The sequence below is a fragment of the Taudactylus pleione genome, unplaced genomic scaffold (genome assembly GCF_031769625.1).
Source record: "Taudactylus pleione unplaced genomic scaffold, aTauple2 ptg000242l, whole genome shotgun sequence".
Taxonomy (NCBI): Eukaryota; Metazoa; Chordata; class Amphibia; order Anura; family Myobatrachidae; genus Taudactylus; species Taudactylus pleione.
This window is the reverse complement of record NW_028284644.1, coordinates 11,274,785-11,294,989: the sequence shown is the minus strand read 5'-3', so window position 1 is coordinate 11,294,989 and position 20,205 is coordinate 11,274,785. Positions and strand designations below refer to the sequence as shown.

At 44.7% G+C, this 20,205-nt stretch overlaps 1 protein-coding gene across 1 annotated transcript in view; it reads right to left on the bottom strand.

The window, feature by feature from the left end:
• Positions 1-20,205, bottom strand: part of CDK18 (cyclin dependent kinase 18) — a 197,404-nt gene that overhangs the window by 151,306 nt on the left and 25,893 nt on the right. The gene's annotated exons all lie outside the window — the stretch shown is intronic.

The window sequence follows — 20,205 nt, the reverse complement described above, 5'->3', positions numbered from 1 at the left end:
AGGGGTGGGGCTGCAGTACAGTCCAAAATTCAAATAGGGGAGTCACACCAACTGCCAATGAGTCCCAGCCAATGATGTTTGGCAGCGTGTGAAATGACAGTTGGTGCGGCTCCCTATTTGAATTTTGGACTGCGCTGCAGCCCCTCCTCTCACCAAGGAAGTCCAGGACCAGAGCACTGTGTCCCTCCTGGATATGGGTATGTTGGGAGGTATGTGTAAGCTTCCATAAAATCTAGCAGGGGGGCGCCCGTGACACATGTGGTGCGCACTCATTGGCACCTATCACCTGCGACTCACGGGTCTCCTGAGCTCCGCTCCCCCCAGCTGTGGAGAAGGTAAGTGAAAAATTTCTTTCACTTTACCTTCTCTGCGCTTGTCGGGAGGCTTGCACCTAACCCACCAGCTGTTGCTAGGAAGCGATCCTATTCCCTAGAACAAAGAGAGTTTGCAGGTCATAGATTCTTGCAAACTAGTGTATCTCCCTGAAGAGTCTAGAGGGTATATTTACTATAGTGAGAGTTTTTATAAATGGAGATGTTGCACATATCAACCAATCACATTCTACTTAACATTTAACTAGCACCTTTTAGAAGATAATAGTTAGAATCTGATTGGTTGCTAGGGGCAACATCTCCACTTCTAAAAACTCTCATTTTAGTAAATATACTCCTAGTAATCTCCCTGATTGCACCTTACCACCATTCTGTAGCTGTTATATACTTTGAAAAAAAAAGTAATCCGAGATATGTACATTCAAATGGTATAATCAGTACCATTTCCTTGCACTGTTACATTATGTTTTCATTAACAAGAAGATCTTAATGAGCAACAACTGCTGCTTTGGGGCTCGTTTACAATTAGGTATAAAGGCCCCCATACATCAGCAATTGATTGCAGCAATCGTACAATTTGCAATCGTATTTGTGTATACAAATACACAATTTGTGTATACAAATCTTTCCCTTTTTCAATCGATTGCAGAATTGCCACAATCGAATGAAAAAGGGAAAGATTTTTATACACAATCGATTGCAAATTGCATGATTGCTGCAATCAATTGCTGATGTATGGGGCCTTTAGTCCCTACCCTCCAACATGACCCATTCCATTAGGTACAAAATGCCCTGCTCCTGGACTTCCCACTTAATGTATGATTACAGTCACCTGTGTTGAACTAGGTAATTGATGACGCAGGTGTTTCAGCACAGGTGGCTGCAATCATACATTAAGTGAGGAGCAGAGCATTTTGCACCTAATGGAACGGGTCATATTGGAGGGTCTGCAAGTCAACATTATGGTTATGGCACGCCTCTCAGGAGGAACAGTACACGCCCATTTTAACGCTGTGCTGCTTTCACAATCTCCCTGAAATGCTTTTCCAAAAGTAGGCAAGTATGTAATGAGGTAACAACATTCTAAAATAAGGAATTATTTCAGTAGGCAGGAATGGTGAGTTAGACAATAGAATGTTCAAAAGAGGAAGTTGTCCAAAGGCAAGAGGTCAAACACAGGTAAGCAATCAGAGGAAGTAAAATCAGAAACCCAGGTCTAGAGACACTGGTTTAATAAACCGGCGTCTTGATAGTGATCAGACTGTCCTTTTATAGAGGATGTTTGGCTGCCCATTATGACATATGCAAAAAAGACATACAGGAAACCTTGCATGTCTTCACGAAAATACAGGAACTTTGTATTCACAGACACTGCACAGATGTAAAAGTAGAATGCATCTGTGGCCTGTTATCACAAAGGTGGAAAGATGCGAGTTCGGCAGCTAAAATACTAAAAAAGGTGGGATTTGAAGCTTCGGCCCATGTGTGCATATTGTGAATATACCTCAATTAGAGATGGACATCGATGGTCGATGTTTGCTAATCAATGTTTTTCTTCCGATGTTAGTGTTTTTACCATTCCCCTCTCTCTAGGCTGTTGCTAGGCAACAGGGGATATTGCTAGCTTTGATTGGCTCTCACTGTCTCAGAGAGCCAATCAGTGTGCAGAACTGCAGTAGCAGCAGTGACTCACAGACACATACAGTTAGCAGGTCCCAGTGTCAGCTGTGACACAGCAGTAGCAGGGGCAGTGTTTCTCTCTCCTCGTCCTCAGCTCTGCCTGCCTGGCTCAGCTTTTTGTTTGTTGTTGCTCCGGCTCAGTGCCCCGTCCCTGAGCCCCGCCCCCCATCCTGCCAGTGGCGGATCTAGACTTTACTTTTAGGGGAGGGTGGTTTAAGAATACTGACTCCTCCACTTTCTACTCATTACTCCTCCCACTTACAGTCCTTCCCCTCCCATTTTCAATCCCAACTCTTTTGGGCCCTTGCAAATTTCCCCTACTGAGATACCAGTACTGGCCCCGCCCCTTGTGACGTCAGACGGAGGGGGCCTGGCCTGCACCAGGCTCGTGAAAAATTTAAAATATATATCAAGATGGCCCTCGGCAGAGAAAAGGTTCCCCACCTCTGCCTTATACTATAGTTTGCTGGTTTCTAGTAAACGTATTTGTTTCTACATCAACATAGTCTTCTGTCTCCTTTGTTCTTAGGTTACAGGAATTAGGGTGATTTCACCCTTCCTAACCTCTCTCTTGTTCTAGTCGCATACCTCCCAACATGACCCTCTCCAGGAGGGACATAATGCTCTGGTCCTGGACTTCCCTGGTTATTTATGATTGGTGGTGGTTCCAGGGGTGGGGCTGCAGTACAGTCCAAAATTCAAATAGGGGAGTCACACCAACTGCCAATGAGTCCCAGCCAATGATGTTTGGCAGCGTGTGAAATGACAGTTGGTGCGGCTCCCTATTTGAATTTTGGACTGCGCTGCAGCCCCTCCTCTCACCAAGGAAGTCCAGGACCAGAGCACTGTGTCCCTCCTGGATATGGGTATGTTGGGAGGTATGTGTAAGCTTCCATAAAATCTAGCAGGGGGGCGCCCGTGACACATGTGGTGCGCACTCATTGGCACCTATCACCTGCGACTCATGGGTCTCCTGAGCTCCGCTCCCCCCAGCTGTGGAGAAGGTAAGTGAAAAATTTCTTTCACTTTACCTTCTCTGCGCTTGTCGGGAGGCTTGCACCTAACCCACCAGCTGTTGCTAGGAAGCGATCCTATTCCCTAGAACAAAGAGAGTTTGCAGGTCATAGATTCTTGCAAACTAGTGTATCTCCCTGAAGAGTCTAGAGGGTATATTTACTATAGTGAGAGTTTTTATAAATGGAGATGTTGCACATATCAACCAATCACATTCTACTTAACATTTAACTAGCACCTTTTAGAAGATAAGTTAGAATCTGATTGGTTGCTAGGGGCAACATCTCCACTTCTAAAAACTCTCATTTTAGTAAATATACTCCTAGTAATCTCCCTGATTGCACCTTACCACCATTCTGTAGCTGTTATATACTTTGAAAAAAAAAGTAATCCGAGATATGTACATTCAAATGGTATAATCAGTACCATTTCCTTGCACTGTTACATTATGTTTTCATTAACAAGAAGATCTTAATGAGCAACAACTGCTGCTTTGGGGCTCGTTTACAATTAGGTATAAAGGCCCCCATACATCAGCAATTGATTGCAGCAATCGTACAATTTGCAATCGTATTTGTGTATACAAATACACAATTTGTGTATACAAATCTTTCCCTTTTTCAATCGATTGCAGAATTGCCACAATCGAATGAAAAAGGGAAAGATTTTTATACACAATCGATTGCAAATTGCATGATTGCTGCAATCAATTGCTGATGTATGGGGGCCTTTAGTCCCTACCCTCCAACATGACCCATTCCATTAGGTACAAAATGCCCTGCTCCTGGACTTCCCACTTAATGTATGATTACAGTCACCTGTGTTGAACTAGGTAATTGATGACGCAGGTGTTTCAGCACAGGTGGCTGCAATCATACATTAAGTGAGGAGCAGAGCATTTTGCACCTAATGGAACGGGTCATATTGGAGGGTCTGCAAGTCAACATTATGGTTATGGCACGCCTCTCAGGAGGAACAGTACACGCCCATTTTAACGCTGTGCTGCTTTCACAATCTCCCTGAAATGCTTTTCCAAAAGTAGGCAAGTATGTAATGAGGTAACAACATTCTAAAATAAGGAATTATTTCAGTAGGCAGGAATGGTGAGTTAGACAATAGAATGTTCAAAAGAGGAAGTTGTCCAAAGGCAAGAGGTCAAACACAGGTAAGCAATCAGAGGAAGTAAAATCAGAAACCCAGGTCTAGAGACACTGGTTTAATAAACCGGCGTCTTGATAGTGATCAGACTGTCCTTTTATAGAGGATGTTTGGCTGCCCATTATGACATATGCAAAAAAGACATACAGGAAACCTTGCATGTCTTCACGAAAATACAGGAACTTTGTATTCACAGACACTGCACAGATGTAAAAGTAGAATGCATCTGTGGCCTGTTATCACAAAGGTGGAAAGATGCGAGTTCGGCAGCTAAAATACTAAAAAAGGTGGGATTTGAAGCTTCGGCCCATGTGTGCATATTGTGAATATACCTCAATTAGAGATGGACATCGATGGTCGATGTTTGCTAATCAATGTTTTTCTTCCGATGTTAGTGTTTTTACCATTCCCCTCTCTCTAGGCTGTTGCTAGGCAACAGGGGATATTGCTAGCTTTGATTGGCTCTCACTGTCTCAGAGAGCCAATCAGTGTGCAGAACTGCAGTAGCAGCAGTGACTCACAGACACATACAGTTAGCAGGTCCCAGTGTCAGCTGTGACACAGCAGTAGCAGGGGCAGTGTTTCTCTCTCCTCGTCCTCAGCTCTGCCTGCCTGGCTCAGCTTTTTGTTTGTTGTTGCTCCGGCTCAGTGCCCCGTCCCTGAGCCCCGCCCCCCATCCTGCCAGTGGCGGATCTAGACTTTACTTTTAGGGGAGGGTGGTTTAAGAATACTGACTCCTCCACTTTCTACTCATTACTCCTCCCACTTACAGTCCTTCCCCTCCCATTTTCAATCCCAACTCTTTTGGGCCCTTGCAAATTTCCCCTACTGAGATACCAGTACTGGCCCCGCCCCTTGTGACGTCAGACGGAGGGGGCCTGGCCTGCACCAGGCTCGTGAAAAATTTAAAATATATATCAAGATGGCCCTCGGCAGAGAAAAGGTTCCCCACCTCTGCCTTATACTATAGTTTGCTGGTTTCTAGTAAACGTATTTGTTTCTACATCAACATAGTCTTCTGTCTCCTTTGTTCTTAGGTTACAGGAATTAGGGTGATTTCACCCTTCCTAACCTCTCTCTTGTTCTAGTCGCATACCTCCCAACATGACCCTCTCCAGGAGGGACATAATGCTCTGGTCCTGGACTTCCCTGGTTATTTATGATTGGTGGTGGTTCCAGGGGTGGGGCTGCAGTACAGTCCAAAATTCAAATAGGGGAGTCACACCAACTGCCAATGAGTCCCAGCCAATGATGTTTGGCAGCGTGTGAAATGACAGTTGGTGCGGCTCCCTATTTGAATTTTGGACTGCGCTGCAGCCCCTCCTCTCACCAAGGAAGTCCAGGACCAGAGCACTGTGTCCCTCCTGGATATGGGTATGTTGGGAGGTATGTGTAAGCTTCCATAAAATCTAGCAGGGGGGCGCCCGTGACACATGTGGTGCGCACTCATTGGCACCTATCACCTGCGACTCATGGGTCTCCTGAGCTCCGCTCCCCCCAGCTGTGGAGAAGGTAAGTGAAAAATTTCTTTCACTTTACCTTCTCTGCGCTTGTCGGGAGGCTTGCACCTAACCCACCAGCTGTTGCTAGGAAGCGATCCTATTCCCTAGAACAAAGAGAGTTTGCAGGTCATAGATTCTTGCAAACTAGTGTATCTCCCTGAAGAGTCTAGAGGGTATATTTACTATAGTGAGAGTTTTTATAAATGGAGATGTTGCACATATCAACCAATCACATTCTACTTAACATTTAACTAGCACCTTTTAGAAGATAAGTTAGAATCTGATTGGTTGCTAGGGGCAACATCTCCACTTCTAAAAACTCTCATTTTAGTAAATATACTCCTAGTAATCTCCCTGATTGCACCTTACCACCATTCTGTAGCTGTTATATACTTTGAAAAAAAAAGTAATCCGAGATATGTACATTCAAATGGTATAATCAGTACCATTTCCTTGCACTGTTACATTATGTTTTCATTAACAAGAAGATCTTAATGAGCAACAACTGCTGCTTTGGGGCTCGTTTACAATTAGGTATAAAGGCCCCCATACATCAGCAATTGATTGCAGCAATCGTACAATTTGCAATCGTATTTGTGTATACAAATACACAATTTGTGTATACAAATCTTTCCCTTTTTCAATCGATTGCAGAATTGCCACAATCGAATGAAAAAGGGAAAGATTTTTATACACAATCGATTGCAAATTGCATGATTGCTGCAATCAATTGCTGATGTATGGGGCCTTTAGTCCCTACCCTCCAACATGACCCATTCCATTAGGTACAAAATGCCCTGCTCCTGGACTTCCCACTTAATGTATGATTACAGTCACCTGTGTTGAACTAGGTAATTGATGACGCAGGTGTTTCAGCACAGGTGGCTGCAATCATACATTAAGTGAGGAGCAGAGCATTTTGCACCTAATGGAACGGGTCATATTGGAGGGTCTGCAAGTCAACATTATGGTTATGGCACGCCTCTCAGGAGGAACAGTACACGCCCATTTTAACGCTGTGCTGCTTTCACAATCTCCCTGAAATGCTTTTCCAAAAGTAGGCAAGTATGTAATGAGGTAACAACATTCTAAAATAAGGAATTATTTCAGTAGGCAGGAATGGTGAGTTAGACAATAGAATGTTCAAAAGAGGAAGTTGTCCAAAGGCAAGAGGTCAAACACAGGTAAGCAATCAGAGGAAGTAAAATCAGAAACCCAGGTCTAGAGACACTGGTTTAATAAACCGGCGTCTTGATAGTGATCAGACTGTCCTTTTATAGAGGATGTTTGGCTGCCCATTATGACATATGCAAAAAAGACATACAGGAAACCTTGCATGTCTTCACGAAAATACAGGAACTTTGTATTCACAGACACTGCACAGATGTAAAAGTAGAATGCATCTGTGGCCTGTTATCACAAAGGTGGAAAGATGCGAGTTCGGCAGCTAAAATACTAAAAAAGGTGGGATTTGAAGCTTCGGCCCATGTGTGCATATTGTGAATATACCTCAATTAGAGATGGACATCGATGGTCGATGTTTGCTAATCAATGTTTTTCTTCCGATGTTAGTGTTTTTACCATTCCCCTCTCTCTAGGCTGTTGCTAGGCAACAGGGGATATTGCTAGCTTTGATTGGCTCTCACTGTCTCAGAGAGCCAATCAGTGTGCAGAACTGCAGTAGCAGCAGTGACTCACAGACACATACAGTTAGCAGGTCCCAGTGTCAGCTGTGACACAGCAGTAGCAGGGGCAGTGTTTCTCTCTCCTCGTCCTCAGCTCTGCCTGCCTGGCTCAGCTTTTTGTTTGTTGTTGCTCCGGCTCAGTGCCCCGTCCCTGAGCCCCGCCCCCCATCCTGCCAGTGGCGGATCTAGACTTTACTTTTAGGGGAGGGTGGTTTAAGAATACTGACTCCTCCACTTTCTACTCATTACTCCTCCCACTTACAGTCCTTCCCCTCCCATTTTCAATCCCAACTCTTTTGGGCCCTTGCAAATTTCCCCTACTGAGATACCAGTACTGCCAGTCTAACAATATAAAAACTCTCAGTAATACATTTTACAAGCTCAATATACAACATAATATATGTCACAGTGACAGGAGCCCATACCAAACATAGCCCTCTTATCCCCAAAACACAGTGACAGCCCATATAGGTATCCGTGCAACACATTGTGTCACGTGAAGCATAGACATCGTGCTCATTTCCAGCAAACGCCACACTAAAGGATCCCCCTTCCCCCCCCCCACACACACACACGTGCAAAATAAAAAATCTATAGTTAGCATGTTTTAAAACAGAAGCCTATTTTTTAGCATCACCAATGCCATCTGACATTCCAGTGTGATACATATATGCGTATATGATGTGCACATCATGTTATACCTTACATACAAACATCACCCTTAATATCCTGCATGATATATTATACACATTGACTCAGCCAACAGGTACCATAACCCAGTTTATATAATTTGCACCATACAGGGCTGCACCTATTTACCCTAAATCAGTGGTTCCCAAACTGGGTACCTCACGGCTCTTCCAGGTGTGCTACGGGTTGGTGGTACAGTACGGAATATAAAATGATTATTAGTCAGTGTGATTGGAAGTCATTAATACAGGTTTTGCCTATCAAAACAATATGTGGACAAAAAGAAGCACAGCCCTATAAACCACCACATAACTGAACCTAAGGGTGACATATAAGCACAATTTACTTCAGTTCATTTTTGCTGAACTTGTCAATAAGAAACTTCTGGCCCAGGGGTGCCGTGGAAAAAATGCTAATGATCTAGGGCGCGGTGATTTGAAAAGGTTTGGGAACCACTGGTCTAAATAGCAAGCAGTTGAATTTCAAATCAAATGACCAACTGCACCAATGTGGTTGCCACTAAGCAAGTGATATATGCATTGCTGACCATAAGTCTTATAGCAGCAGAGAGGTTAATTAGAGTGGTGATAAAAACAAAAACAGTTAAACATCACAATTCCATTACCAAGCCCTCTCACTCACCTGATTTGTTGTACAGTCAGTGTTGTGTATGATTGCATTTATTTACTGAACTGAGGGTTTATTTATCAAGCAGTGGAAAACTTAAGATAAGTGGACCAGTGGAGAAGTTGCCCATAGCAACCAATCAGCTCCTACCTTTGATTTTAGAAACTGTACTTGATGAATGTTACTTCAAAGCTGATTGGTTGCCATGGACAACTTCTCCACTGGTCCACTTCTCTTAAGTTTTCACTACTTTATAAATAGATCCAAGTCTGTCTGCCCACCCCCCTTTGGATCAGTCACTAATACCCCTTTAAAACCTGGGTTTTTGCTGGGTCTACCCAGGTCGCAGCTCAGTGTAAATGGGTCCCTGAAAAATAACCTGGGTCAAGTGACCCTGCAATCCAACCCAGGTAGCTACCAGGGTTGGACCCAGGATGGACCCAGGTAATGGTGCAGTGTAAACGGTGCAACCCCGGTTATCTGACCTGGATCATGCCTAAAATGAGCTGATTGGTGGTTGTGGAGCAGTCACCTCCCACTTTTAATGACCTCACAGGTTTAGCAGGGCAGACATGAGTTCAGCGTGAACAGGGCTGACCTGGGAGTAACCCAGATGAAAGGTGCAGTGTAAATGGGTCTGACCTGGGTCTGACCAGGGTTCGAACCATGTCCAAAAACCCAGGTCGGACCTGGGTTTTTGGTGGAAAAGAGGTATTAGTGGTTCTACCTGGCAGTGTAGGGTTATCCCTCTTCAAGTTCTAAGCGACCTGCCATGTGTACTATTTGGTCCCAGCCCCAACTTGGTGAGGCTGTCACTCAGTCTCCAAATTCACATGCTGAGTTCAGTTGCTCCAGCGGTGGCCATCTTTACAAAGGGCGCAATGCCTTATGGGATTTGTAGTTTATATTTTACTGCTCAGAGGCTGAGCAGTAAAACTAAAACTACAAATCCCATGCCACAGTCAGGCACCCGGCCTTCTCTGGCCGGCCGGGTGCCTGACTCGTCTCAGTCCCATCCCTAACTGCATGTAGCTGGCGCTGCCAGGTCCCGGCTCGCACCCGGAGCTTAAACAGCATCTGCTGCCTGCAGTATAAGTAGGTGGGCAGAGCTAGGAGATGTGTGTTACGGGGGGCGATCGCCCCCCCTGTATGCGCCACTGCATCCTGCTCCTTGACTATTCATATAAATAGTTTTTACCATCAAATTCTTTTGATGCAATGGTTAGTTACCTTTGCATCGAAAGACTAAAATGGTGGAAGCCCTGCCATCATTTGATGGTGGGATTCCGATGTCCATCCCTAACCTCAATAAGATTTAATAGCATGATAAGCCTTTGGGGAACCTATAATTAGGGATAGATCAACAGGGGACCTGAGAGCCTACTGACAAAGAATGCATGTGATTTGGGGCCAGATCTACTAAGCACTGAAAAGTGATAAACTGGAGAGTGATAAACCACCAGCCAATCAGGTCCTAACTGTCATTTTTCAAACACAGGGCCTGATTCAGACCCACTCGCGAGCGGCTGTCCGCTCGCAAGTGGGTCGATGTTATGCACTGAGCATGCGCACGACGGAGGGAGCTCCGTCGTGCGCATGCGCCAGACGCGACGAGCGAAGGAAAGTCCTTCGCTCGTTGTGTCCGATCAAAGGGGGCGTGCTGTCAATGTTGATTGACAGCACGCCCCCTTTGGTGGGCGTGCCTCCCTGACGGGGGCGTTCCCACGGGAACGCCTCCCGTCAGAAGCCGGCCCACTGACATCACTAGTGATGTCAGTGGGAGTGATTTTGGCTCTGATAGAGCCAAAATCACTCCGGAGCTTGCGGTTGAAAACCTCAACCGCAGGCTCCGGCTCGCAATTTCGATGGTCGCGATGGTCTCGACCATCGCGGCCATCACAAAGCACGCTCGTATAGCCTGTGGGTGGTGACCCACAGCTATACGAGCGTCCAGGAGGACGCTCCATGAAAATGGAGCCCGGCCCTCATTCAGAGCGTGCGCTCTGCTCAGAGCGTACGGCTCTGAATGAGGGCCACAGTCTGTAAGTTACATGACAGTTGGGAGCTGAGTGGCTGGTCATTTATCACTCTCCAGTTTATCACTTTTCAGAGCTTAGTACATCTCCCCCATTGGGTGATGAGTATGACATTATTGGATGTATGGCCAGGTCTAGAAAGAACCAAAACTATGACCGATAGCTGTAAGAGGCAGTAGACACAAACTCCTGAATGTGCATATAGCCTGCGCAGAAAGATAACATATAATTATGTATATCATATACATTCTCATGTACTAGGCACAATTATGCAAGTCAAATTTTTGCGGTTACAGCTGTAATTTATACTTTCATTCTACATCTGTGGATTAGTGTTTCAGGTGTAGACCTGAATACACAAGTAAGATAGCCTTCCCTGCTGTGTACCATAACATGCACTGAACATACTGTAAATGAGAAAGCAGGAAGAGAACCCTTGCCTATTGTTTATTTGTATTTATCATCCTTTTATTAAAAACACGTTTAAACACCAAAGTCATGAGAATGAGATGGCAGATGGAGAGTGTCTTTCTTCATTATTAGAGAATGAGGGAGGTATGGAGGAAACATTATGCACTTGGTAAAACTAGAATAAAATATAATGCATTACCTTAAAACTTTTAAACTAGTAAGAAAGATATGGGACTTGAAATACAAGCTTCACAGGTATGCGTTCGTCATCCCGGCGGTTGGGATGCTGACGCTTACATTACCAGCGCCAGAATACCGACTCCGGTCAGAATCCCCGCGCTGGCATCCCGACCGTAGGTAAGTAACGGGGTTGGGGGGAGGGTTAGGCACTAGGCGGAGGGTTAGGCACCAAGGGGGGAGGGTTAGGGTGCGGGGAGGGGGAGGTTAGGTTCAGGCACTGGGGGGGAGGTTAGGGTTAGGCACCAAAGAGGGAGGGTTAGCATACCGACCAACAAGTGTCGGTATGTTACCCGTGTCAGGATCCCGGCATCGGGATTCTGACCGCCAGGATCCCGACTGTCGGTATTTCATACCGATTCTGTTTCACACTATAACAGCGGTGGCATACCCGCAGCTCTCGAGCCGCATGAGGCTCTTCTGAGCTTCTAATGCGGCTCAAAAGATTCCCATTGTTACTGGGAACGCTGGTCTCTAAAGCCATCAGAGGCTAAAGCAGCCTCTGATCGCTTCAGAGGCCAGCATTCCCAGTAATGCGATGTGAGGAGCCCGCGCGTCTGCTGGATCCAGTTATATCCAGCAGGCGGCAGAAGAAGCAGCAGCGACGGCGCAGCGAGACTCGGGAGTCCTGACGTCGTGGAGCAGTACCAGCACAAAGGTAAGTTTCTTCATGGGGGGGGAGCTAGTGCTGGGGGCACGACTACAGGGAGCATTGCAAGAGGGGAGCTGCTACAGGGGGCATTGCTTCATGGGCACAGCTACAGGGGACAGTGCAGAAGGGGCACAACTATTGTGGGGCAATGCTTAATGGGCACAGCTACAGGGGGCATTGCAGAAGGGGCAGCTACTGGGGGGCATTGCATAATGGGCACAGTACAGGGGGCATTGCATAAGGGCCACAACTAATGGGGCATTGCTTAATGGGCACAGCTACAGGGGGGATTGCAGAAGGGGCACAACTGCAGAGGGCACTGCATAATTGGCACAGCTACAGGGGTATTGCATAAGGGCCACAACTACTGGGAGCATTGCTTAATGGGCACAGCTACAGGGAGCATTGCAGAAGGTGCACAGCTACAGGGGGCATTGCAGAAGGGGCACAACTACTGGGGGCATTGCATAATGGGCACAGCTACAGGGGGCATTGCATAAGGGCCACAACTACTGGGGGCATTGATTAATGGGCACAACTACAAGGGGCATTGCCGAAGGGGCAACTACTGGGGGGCATTGCATAATGGGCACAGCTACAGGAGTCATTGCATAAGGGCCACAACTACTGGGGGCATTGCATATGGGGCACAACTATAGGGGGTACAGCATAATGGGCACTGGCATTCTCAATGTATTTTATGTTTTTCTGGATTTCAATATGTATTTTATGTGAACGTGGCTATTTCAATGTTTTCTATGTTGCTCTGGCTTTTTCTGTCACTTCAACAGTGAAAAATGTATATTGGGAAGATTATGTAAAATGTTTATTTTTAATGTCCTGGGCTCGCCCCCAGCGTGACTAAAAACGGGGGTGTGACACAAGGTCATGCTCCTGCAATGTCATACCAAAGGCGTGCACACAAAAGTGGGGCGTGGCCTTGTGACAGATAGGCTACGCCCCTTTTTTGCCCGCGCGCATGCTATCGGCTCTTTCGATTGACTACATATATTTTTGGGCTCTTTGCCTCCGACTGGTTGGCCACCCCTGCACTATAACATAATTCTGGTTTGTAGAAAGCTCAGTGACTTTAGCTTGTTTTTAGAGGTCAGCTAATCACACTGGATAAAAACAGTGGTGAGGTTATCACATATATTTCAATTAGTATTATCACATGTTATTATAACAGTGAAATGTGTGATTGAGCAACTTGAATGCCAAATATCACCTTGTGTGTTATTCTTGGTTATGTGCCTTTGATGTGTAATACACTGAACACCATCATAACAGTGTCAGAGATTTAAATGCCCTTAACAGTGTATGGACAACTATAATTTATACCTTATGAAATAATAATTAATTTAAGATTATTACAAAACAGAATAAATAGGCATTTTTATATTAGTTTAAATGTCACCTACCAATGTAGACATTAAAAAAATTATGCTTTAATTGAGTTGGTTAGGACGTTTTTAGAGAACTTTTCTACATTTACGCATTTCACACTGTTCTGTAGGAGTATATCACACATAGGGGGGATTCGCCGCGGTGCTAATGGAACCTCCAGGCCTACTCGATTAGCACCGAAGCAGCACGCAGGCTGCACTTAACGTGGATTTTTTTCAGGTCTGATCAGACCCGAAATGAAATCCCCGATAAGTAGAATGTTGACGCATAGAAGAGACCCTGTTAACGCATAGGTCCGTGAACTTATCATGGATTCGATGTGTCAACACCCCTTAACACGTTAATTTAATGGGCGTTAAAAGGGGTCTTGGGTGGAAAAGGGGTTGGAATTCAATAGCCCTGGCGTTAAAGCCCAAGGCTACCACCCTTTTTCGCCCCCGGTAAATTAACGGGGCTAATTGAATTCAGCTCTTAAAATACAAGAGATGAGTAAAATTTCAGGGAAATCTAATTTTGCAGTGCACATGGCTGTAGTTCCAAAGTATGAAAAACCCATGATACAGAGTAGTTTTGCATCATCATTCCACCCTGAATGTGCAAATTCCCATTATATAGAAATTAAAGGGGTAGATTGACCACTTAACTGGCTAATATTTTTTTAAAAATGTCCCCAAAATTGTGTTGTTTTTCTTTTATTAGCAAATTATGTTAATAATAGCTATTTAAACTTGATTCAATATATATTTTTTTAACAAAAATGTAATATCACTTTTAAATAGCTATTTAATACTTATGTGGTAATAAAAAAAATTTGAGGGTCTTACATCCAAATCAGGTGAACGGTGTAGGAATTACAACGGTTTCTATATGTGCCTCCCACTTTTTAAGGGGCCAAAAGTAATGGGACAAACTAAACAATCATAAATCTAACTTTCACTTTTTAATACTTTGTTGCAAATCCTTTGCAGGCAATTACAGCCTGAAGTCTGGAACGCATAGACATCACCAGACGCTGGGTTTCATCCCTGGTGATGCTCTGCCAGGCTTCTACTGCAAATGTCTTCAGTTCCTGCTTGTTCTTGGGGCATTTTCCCTTCAGTTTTGTCTTCATCAAGTGAAATGCATGCTCATTCGGATTCAGGTCAGGGGATTGACTTGGCCATTGCATAATATTCCACTTTTTAGCCTTAAAAAACTCTTTGGTTGCTTTTGCAGTATGCTTCGGGTCATTGTCCATCTGCACTTTGAAGCGCCGTCCAATGAGTTCTGAAGCATTTGACTGAATATGAGCATATAATATTGCCCGAAACACTTCATAATTCATTCTGCTGCTTTTGTCAGCAGTCACATCATCAATAAATACAAGGGAACCAATTCCATTGGCAGCCATACATGCCGACGCCATGACACTACCACCACCATGCTTCACTGATGAGGTGGTATGTTTTGGATCATGAGCAGTTCCTTTCCTTCTCCATACTCTTCTCTTCCCATCACTCTGGTACAAGTTGATCTTTGTCTCATCTGTCCATAGGATGTTGTTCCAGAACTGTAATGGCTTTTTTAGATGTTGTTTGGCAAACTCTAATCTGGTCTTCCTGTTTTTGTGGCTCACCAATGGTTTACATCTTGTGGTGAATCCTCTATATTCACTCTTGTAAAGTCTTCTCTTGATTGTTGACTTTGACACATATACACCTACCTCCTGGAGAGTGTTCTTGATTTGGCCAACTGTTGTGAAGGGGTTTTTCTTCACCAGGGAAATAATTCTTCTGTCATCCACCACAGTTGTTTTCCGTGGTCTTCGGTGTCTTTTGGTGTTGCTGAGCTCTCCGATGCGTTCTTTCTTTTTAGAATGTTCCAAACAGTTGATTTGGCCACACCTAATGTTTTTGCTATCTCTCTGATGGGTTTGTTTTGATTTTTCAGCCTAATGATGGCTTGCTTCACTGATAGTGACAGCTCTTTGGATCTCATATTGAGAGTCGACAGTAACTGATTCCAAATGCAAATGTCACACCTAGAATCAACTCCAGACCTTTTACCTGCTTAATTGATAATGAAATAACGAGGGAATAGCCCACACCTGTCCATGAAATAGCTTTTGAGTTGATAGTCCCATTACTTTTGGCCCCTTAAAAAGTGGGAGGCACATATAGAAACTGTTGTAATTCCTACACCGTTCACCTGATTTGGATGTAATTACCCTCAAATTAAATCTGAAAGTCTGCAGTTAAAGCACATCTTGTTTGTTTCATTTCAAAGCCATTGTGGTGGTGAATAGAGGCCAAAATATGAAAATTCTGTCAATGTCCCAATATTTATGCACCTGACTGTATATATGCAGTATATATATGTACATATTATACATATGTTGGTCGGGACACTAGCGGTGCTGCGGGGCTACTCAGTGGCGGATCCAGACTTTACTTTTAGAAGGGGGCGGTTTAAGAATTAATACTCACCCCTCCCCTCTCCATTTGTTACTCCTCCCACTTACAGCTCTGCCCCTCCAATTTTCAATACATTTTGAAAAAATCAAACAGACAGAATATTCATTAACAAGAAAAATAATATTTCTTGTTAATAATATTATGCACTAGAGACAGACCCTAGTAAAAACATGATACAACCGCCCCAAAAAATATGCTCCACACACCATTTCCCCATAAAATAATATGCTCCAGACCTCCCTTGTAATATGTTACACACACACACACACCAGCCCCCCCACAGTAATAATATGCTCCAGCCCACCTAATAATTTGCTCCAGACCCCTCCCCACAAAACTATCACTTCTTGTAATCATCATAAGGAGACAGAATTTAAAATTTACCTGCTGGACATGCTGCTCCGCAGGCCTCCTCCACTCTGTGGCACATTTGGTAAGCAGCGTGGAGCCCCAGGGGTGGCTTATGCTGCAAAACATTCTGCTGCTCAGAATAGATGGGAGTGGGACCTCTGAGCATGTGGCCTGCAAAGTGCGGTTGCGGTGCACAGGGGAGGAAGAGGAGGCAACCGGCAACTCGATGAGGTAAGTGTGGGGAGGACACAGGGGAGGGGGACCCGCAGGGCACTGCTCTGGGCCGGCAGCCCCCCTGGATCCGCCACTGGGGCTATGGGGGGCAGAGGTAGCCATGGCTCTAGTGAGGCACTGGGCAGGAAACTGTCTGTGCTGCGGGACAGAGCCGCTGCTGCAGGCTGGGCTGGGTGGAGAACCTGCAGTGCCACAGTGATTGGGACACTGAGTGCAGAGCTGCAACTGCAGGCTGGGCTGAGCGGGGGACCGGCAGTGCAACCTGATCACTGTAGCCACAGTAATCGGGACACTGGGGGCAGAGCCACGGCTAACTAGAGCAGGGCTGAGCGGGGGACTGGGGGTGCCGCGGGGCTGCCATATTACTGTAGCTAGCAGTGATCTGGAGAAATTGAAGGCAAGGCCGGTGTTGCAGAGGGACTGGAAGGTATCGTCCCTCTGATATAGGCGGCTGCTGGAAGATTAGTTTTCCTGCAGCCGCCTAGTGGGTATTTCTGACTGGTCGCATCAGATGCGACCATGTCAGGGAAAGTACAGCCTGGCGTGGTCACATCTGATGCAACCATGCCAGTCAAGTGGATAAATTAGCAGCGAGGTTATGTTGGAATCACGACTGCTCCAATAACACAAGCTATCTGTAAAGGAAAACTTGCTCATTATTGTATACCTTACAGAACTGAGGTTATGGGTTCATTTCCCACTACGACCATAACGGTGTAGAGATTGTATGTTCTCCCTGTGTTTGCGTGGATTTCCTCCGGATACTCCGGTTTTTCTCCCACAATCCAAAAATATACTGGTAGGTTTATTGCTGTAAAGTGCCGGACGCTCTGAATCAGGGCCCTCCTCCAAGAAAATGGAGCGGCCTCCTGGCCGCTCGTATAGCTGTGGGTGACCAAAAAGATGGTCGCGATGGTCTTGACCATCGCACTTGCGACGGAGACCCTGCGGTAGGGTCTCCCTGCCACAAGCCCTGGAGTGATTTTGGCTCTATCAGAGCCAAAATCACTCCCACTAACATCACTAGTGATGTCAGTGGGGCCGGCTTCAGACGGTAGGCGTTCCCATGGGAACGCCTCCGTCTGGCAGGCACGCCCCCAATCAACATCGACAGCACGCCCCCTTTGGTGCGAGACCCTGGGCGATGGAGAGCCCGTCACTCCCCGGGTCTCGCGCATGCGCACGACGGAGTGCGCATGCGCAGTGGGGAACATCGACCCGCTTGCGAGTGTACTGACGCTCACGAGCGGGTCTGAATGACCCCCTATGTGCGCTATATAAATAACTGCCAATAAGTAAACAGTTATTAGGTAATTAGATACCCGCAATGTGTGCAATTGGATCTATTAGAGCTGGGACCACAATGGTCCATTATTTTATCTGTGTGGTATGGCTGGGGTAGGTCTGAGAACACTTACATCAAAATCCCATCCATCTGCAGATTAAGTATTTATTCTAAAAATTAACAGTTTTCAGAGTGCTGTTCATCTCAAATTCCTGACGTGGTAATGGATTTCCTAACAGTTGTTTTCAGACATTAAGGGCCATATTCAATTAGAGGCGAAAAGTCAGAGGTCGGACTTTTCACCATCATTGCCGTTTTTCCTGGGGATAAAGTATTGGGCGCGTGCCCACGTATCCCAGTATTCAATTAGGATTCAGCGAAAACGGAAAGGTAAGTATCGAAAAGTCCTGTCACTTTTGGGGAAATCAGCCTGTCACCCCCCCAAAAGATGGTCTGACATGAGGGATCACTATGGGTTCCCCCGAATTCTGCTTAAAGGCATTTGGGGTTTTTAAACGGCCACGACAGGTGATTTAATGCATCTTTAAAGAAGTGGTGAAGAATAGCATTTAGCTTTATTTTAAAAAAAAATTAACTAGTCCCATCAAATTTGGTGTACATAAAATGGATACAAGCATATTTTTAAGTCCCTAAAGTGATTTTTTAAAAATCATTAAAAATCCACCTGCCGCAACCAAGCGCATACTTGGGGATCCCTCCTGAGTCTATTTCGCTACTTTTTTTGTTTGTCCCCCAACTTTTTTAAAAAAAAATGTTTACATTTTTTTGACACAGATTACTTTAAGAGGACATTCCAAGGAGTGCAGGGTACTTTTTTTTAAGTCTGCACCCCAAAACCCCAATTCTGCACTTTTTTTCGCCACCTATTCAGTGGTGAAAACTTAACCCCGTTTTTAGACAAAGACTTTTTTCGCACCTGCGAAAACTTTGAAATTGAATATGGGGATAGGTGAAAATGGGGGTAACGGACATTTCGCTCCTAATTGAATACGGCCCTAAGTCATACTTGCCAACTCTCCCTGATTAGCAGGGAGACTCCCTGATTGCACCTTATGACTCCCTGATAGCCCCATTATGAAGCTGGTATATAAAAAAAGAATAAAAGATATAAACATTCAAATGGAATCATAAGTATAATTTCCCTGCATTGGTTATATAAGGCACAATGATACCTTTGGCTACATGCATTTTCTGAAAAGTATCAGTGTGTTTTAATCAACAAATAGATCTTACTAATTGCTTTGGGGCTCATTTACATTTGGTTGAAGGTTAATTTCATGACACACCTCTCAGATGTAGCAGTACGCCCACTTTACCGCTGCACTCATAAGTGTTCCTTTCACAATCTCCCTGAAATGCTTTTTTAAAAGTAGGCAAGTATGCAGTAAGTGAAAGCCATACATACCATACTTGCCTACTTTTGAAAAAGTATTTCAGGGATTGTGAAAGCACTACCTACTGTATGAGCGCAGCGGTAAAGTGGACGTGTACTGCTACTTCTGATGGGCATACAGTATCATAAAATTGACTTATAGCCAAATGTAAATGATCCCCAAACCAGTAGTTGTTGGTCAGTAAAGGTGGGGACACATTAGACGATATTTTGCCCAATCCGGCAATCGTCTACATCGGCAAGTGTGTTCACAATATGTCAGCCCCTTCAGGATCGTTCATTGCATCGAAAGATCTGCAGTATCTACTGCTCAATCTATCAATGTGATGAACTATGCCAGGCAGGTGAATGAAGCGGTGCCCAACATATTGGGCGGTGGGGCACCCAATCGTGAAATGTGTACCGACCACCCAATATGTCGGCCCATCAGCCATCACATAGCACATCGGTAAATGTGTACCTAGCTTTAGAGCTAATTGTTGATGAAAATATACTGATACATAATTGTACCTTATAACCAATGCAGGGAAATTGCACTGATGATCCCATTTGAATGTATATATATAACAGCTACATAATGGAGGTAAGACACAATCAGATTGCTAGACTCTTCAGGGAGTCAGGGATAGAGCTACTATTTCAGGGAGTCTCCCTGGCATTCACGGAGGGTTGGAAAATATGATACATATTTTTAAATAATTTCAAGAGAAACTTTGATGCTGAAACTGTAAATTCAAGCAAGTCCCTTGCAAAAGTGCCCGATCCCATGCAAAACTGTCTGATGTTCTTGTAGACTCAAGTGCACTGCAATCCCTGTCATGTCATGTTTACTGAAGTTTTCCTAATACACTGTACATGTTGAATCTCCCCTATCCAAATATTCCGAAATACAGAATATTTTTAGAATGATTGAGATAGTGAAATCTTTGATGGTTCAATGTACAGAAACTTTATTTAAGGCACAAAATTATAAAAAAAAAAGTAGAAAATGACTTATAGGCTGTGTGTATAAGGTATATATGAAACATAAATTAATT